This window comes from Bison bison, unplaced genomic scaffold (genome assembly GCF_000754665.1).
Source record: "Bison bison bison isolate TAMUID 2011002044 unplaced genomic scaffold, Bison_UMD1.0 scf7180017864383, whole genome shotgun sequence".
Classification (NCBI taxonomy): domain Eukaryota; kingdom Metazoa; phylum Chordata; class Mammalia; order Artiodactyla; family Bovidae; genus Bison; species Bison bison.
This window is the reverse complement of record NW_011494955.1, coordinates 9,021,155-9,026,127: the sequence shown is the minus strand read 5'-3', so window position 1 is coordinate 9,026,127 and position 4,973 is coordinate 9,021,155. Positions and strand designations below refer to the sequence as shown.

At 45.1% G+C, this 4,973-nt stretch overlaps 1 protein-coding gene across 2 annotated transcripts in view; it reads right to left on the bottom strand.

Annotated features, from left to right (window-relative positions):
• The window catches only part of TMCC3 (transmembrane and coiled-coil domain family 3), a 288,551-nt gene that overhangs the window by 282,566 nt on the left and 1,012 nt on the right, over window positions 1-4,973 (bottom strand). The window lies entirely within an intron of this gene.

The following is a 4,973-nucleotide window of genomic DNA, read 5'->3' as shown; positions in this document are numbered from 1 at the left end:
ACTGCGATGCTGGCAAAGATTGAGGGCAGGAGAAGAAGGGGACGACAGAGGATGAGATGGCTGGATGGCATCGCTGACTCAATGGACATGAGTTTGAGTAAACTCCAGGAGTTGGTGATGGACAGGAAGGCTTGGCGTGCTGCAGTCCATGGAGTCACAAAGAGTCAGACACAACTGAGCAACTGAACTGAACTAAACTGAACTCACCAATGGGAGTGGTTGGAGTGGCTGCAGACAAATAGGCCAGGTGGCAGGCATTTCCCTTTCTCGGGGTCTGCTGACTCACACTGAAGGGCTGCAATCGCTGATCCATGTCTCAGGTCTTTCCTTCAGGGCCACGGATGAACATTATCCTCCTGGAATTTAGGCTCCGGGTCCTGCTTCGAAGTTATTTATAAGTGATTCACTGCTGACTCCTCCTTCTTCCACCACCCCCAACTACTCCAAACTTTAAACTTTCTATTTTTTTATGGTAACGATAACCCTATATGCGAGGCAGCAAAAGAGACACAGATGTATAGAACAGTCTTTTGGACTCTGTGGGAGAAGGCGAGAGTGGGATGATCTGAGAGAATAACATTGAAACACGTATTTTATCATATATGAAACAGATCGACAGTCCAGGTTCAATGCATGAGACAGGGTGCTCTGGGCTGGTGCACTGGGATGACCCAGAGGGATGGGATGGGGAGGGACATGGGAGGGGACTCCAGGATGGGGAACACATGTACACCCATGGCTGATTCATGTCAATGTATGACAAAACCACTACAATATTGTAAAGTAATTAGCTTCCAATTAAAATAAATAAATTAAAAAAAATAAACTTTCTATTTTGTATTGGGGTATAGCCAATTAACAACCTTGTCATAGTTTTAGGTGAACAGCAAAGGGACCCAGCCATACACATACATGTATCTATTCTCCACTGAGTACAAATAAGTTTTTAAAGTAACTCTTGAAACCCTTGGCTCTCATAGGAAGGAGCTCATTTTGGATGCAAAATAGAGAACAAAATGTTAAACCAGCTACATGAAGAGGTGAAAGAAGAATCGAGCAGGTGGCTTCTCTAGAGGTCACCTGAGGTTCAAAGCAGAGTGGTGTATGCACCATGCCAGCTTCTCCCGGCAGAAACCCAGTTACTGGGCATCTTCTGTGCTGCCATTCTGAACACCCTCATGCACTTTCCCTTTCAATCAAAAACTCCAGGGAAAACAGTCACTGCTTTCCACGTAATAGAATTTACTCTGCATTTACTGATCTACAATGGCTGAATGGTCACCACATGCATCTTCCTAACAGCAAAATTATCTCTTCAGGACCAGAAAAAGTCCGAGACAGGAGTGGACAGTTTGCAGGCAACAGAGTAGACTGGCAAGAGAAGGGTTTTGGGGTCAGGCAAGCCCGGGTCCAATTCCAGCTCCAACACTTAGCTGGGTGGCCTAGAGCAACATACTCAATGTTCCTGAGCTTGTGACTGCATCTGTAGAATGGTGACAAGAGTTTCTATTTCAGGGGGCTCTTATTAATACATGTACCACAGTAAATGTTCACTGAATGCTCACTATTTTCATTATCACTGGGGCATTTTAACCAAGGCCCAACCACCTTTTTCTATATCTCTCTCTCGCTCTCACATACACACATTCACACAGTTAGCAACCTTAAACATACATGTGGATTCCTATCCCTTCCTTCCTCCCACGTCAGCAACTTCAGTTGACTTTACCTCCAAAATACCTCCCCCGGCTCCATCACTCCTGCACTCAAAGGTGGCCTCCCTCTACCACTACCATTCCCATCCCATAATCCATTCTACACACATAGCCAAACTGATCTTCAAACAAGTAAAGCAGACCACATCATTCTACTCCTTTAGTTAAAATTCTCTTCTAAAGAGCATTCCTCTAACCAACAAGGACCTACGGTATAGCACAGGGAACTCTGCTCAATGTTATGTGGCAGCCTGGATGGAAAGGGAGTTTGGAGAATGGATACATGTATATGTATGGCTGAGTCCCCTCACTGTTCACCTCGAACTAGCACTATATTGATAATCAACTATACTCCAATACAAAATGAAAAGCTTAATAAAGTGGGGAAAAAAAGAGCATCCCTCTGCATTTAGGCCTAAATCCAAATTTCTTACCAAATTTCTCCATTCCACTCTCCTCACCCCACTCTGCTTCAATTCTGGTATCTTCTCTCTGTTTTTCACACAGGCCATGCCTGCTCCTACCTCAGGGCCTTTGCATTTGATGTTCTTCAGGCTATAGCACTTTCCTCAAAACTTCACATAGCTGACTTCCTTTCCTGTGTAATTCACAGTTCAAATGTCAACTTCTTGGAAACATCTTCCCTGCCCACACAAATTAAAATGGTTTCACTCCCGGATCCACTTTCCATTCTGTAACAGAACAAACCCAACTCCATATTGACCTATTCCTTTAGCTCTAATCTTTGAGCTCTGTTGCCTGAGCTTAAGTCATAGAGGTTCTCCATCCGTTTGTAAAAGAATATTGCCTATAGCCTGAAATACACAGGACAGCCCATTCCCAAGGCTCTGACCTTTAAAAGTATAACACTTTCCCATCCATATAGAGACAAAAAGTTGCAGAAGAGAGAATAACTTTAGTCTTGTTGAAGATTTATGGGAACATTGTGACTAGACCCTCCTGGACAGCTGCAAGAACAAGCTTGATTCTGGCACCAAGGAGTTTGCAACAGTCAGCCACACTCCCTCCCGTTTTAGTAGTATAAAAGCAGCCGGAATTCTAACTTAGGTAAGATGGATTTGGGGGACATTACTCCACCATCTTCGTAGTCTGCTGGCTTTCCAAATAAAGTTGCTATTCCTTGCCTCAACAACTCATCTCTGACTTTATTGGCCTGTGCTTTATTGGCAGTACAAGCTTCAGCTGGCGACAATTCCATTATCCTGCTTTATTTTCTTCATAGCACTCATCACTATGTAAAATTATTTGAATATTTGTTTACTTCTGTATCATCTAATTTCTCAACCAGAATGTAGCCTCCAAGAAAACAAGGTTTTTAGCTATCATCTGCTCTCTGTAATCCTAGAGCTTAGAACAGTGTCCACACATATGTTTAATACATATGCCTCATGGTGGTGGTTCCCTCGTGGCTCAGATGGTAAAGAGTCCCCCTGCAATGCAGTAGACCTGGGTTCAACTCCCTGGAGAAGGGAATGGCTGCCCACTCCAGTATTCTTGCCTGGAGACTCTCATGGAGGGAAGAGCCTGGAGGGCTACAAAGAGTCATAAAGAGTTCATGGGGTCACAAAGAGTCAGACATGACTGAGTGATACTAGAAGACAGTAACACTTTTCACTCCTTTATAGTGGTGGTGGTGGTGGGTGTTTAAAATGCAAATTGCTGAGCTCCAGTCCTAAAAGTTCTCATTTAAAATAACTGAGGTTGAGCCCAGAAATCTGCCATTCTAGCAAGCATTCACCTCTTTCATCCTAAAGAAAGTAGTATGCAAATCTCATTTCAAAATACTTTGGTCGGTGCCCTCCATCCTCAAATCTAGATTCTCCGTCTAACACACCTTACCTAGTCCTACAGATCCCATCTCAGTTGTTTCCTTAATAACCCTAGTGGCACTCAAGGTAAAAGGAGGTTACTGAAATTGGAGTTTAAACAAGTAACCCCACCAGTTTCCATTTCTGCTGCTCTTCTGATGCCAGGCGTGTCAAACTAGCTGGCCAGCCCCACTGGAATCCTGTTCTCCCCAGACACACCTGAGCAGGTCTGGACTCACTCCAAAGGCAAACCAGGTAAATTTCCATGTCAGCTCACTAATAGATTTTCCAGAGGCAGCTGAGGCCAATTCACACTTGCTCTACATAAACTCACTCTAAATATCACCCACCCCCACCAAACATTAGACTTACCCTGGCACCACCTGCTAAAGGACAGGCCAGAGTTCCCTTTGAAACACCCTAGCCCCTGAGAGGAAGAAATCTTTGAAAGGGTCACAGGTGACCAAATTAATAAGCACATACATAGGGCTTCCTAGGCGGCTCAGGTGGTAAAGAATCCTCCGTCAGTGGGATTTTCTGGGCAAGAGTACTGGAGTGGATTGCCATTTCCTTCTCCAGGCAATCTTCCCGACCCAGGGATCGGGCCCAGGTCTCCTGCATTGTAGACAGACGCTTTACCATCTGAGCCACCAGGGAAGTCTTGAAAGGGTCACAGGTGACCAAATTAATAAGCACATATGTAGGGCTTACCTAGGCGGCTCAAGTGGCAAAGAATCTGTCTTGCAACACAGGAGACATAGGCAAGAGAAACCGGGTTTGATACCTGGGTGAGAAAGATCCCCTGGAGGAGGAAATGGCAACCCACTTCAGTATCCTTGTCTGGAAAATCCCATGGACAGAGGAGCCAAGACGCACTCTCAAAAGAGTCAGAGGGGACTGACAGAGCTGAACACACACACATACCTTAGTCACAAAGCAACCCAACTCCAACCCAGAGAAATTCACAAGCTCTGGTGAATTACTGTTTTTCCCATTTCCTCTCTCAACCTTGTCTCCTCAGAAAACACTCTCTGCTCTGGCACATAAACTGTCATGAACGTTGGTGTTTAGGAGGTCTGGGGAAATGTCACAGTATCTACCTGGATCTCCTTGAATTTCCTCTGCTCTCTCTTCTACTCTGTAAGTGCCGAGATCCTGCATTTGATTAAAGCAACCTGGTCCCCAAGATTAAGATCCAAACGGCATGTGGGTACTGATAACTCAGAAAATCACCAACACTTCCATGGCAATCACCAACACTTCCAGGTTAATCAGCTCCCGCAGACAGGCAAGATTAAACTGCGCAGGACATGTGAGCGTGCTTTGCAGGGCGGACAACAAGCACCACCAACCTTCAGACTGTTCCTTGGGGTGGAATAAACCCTGCACTTCAGCCTGTGGATTGGAGTTCCCAGCCACACACCCCCCC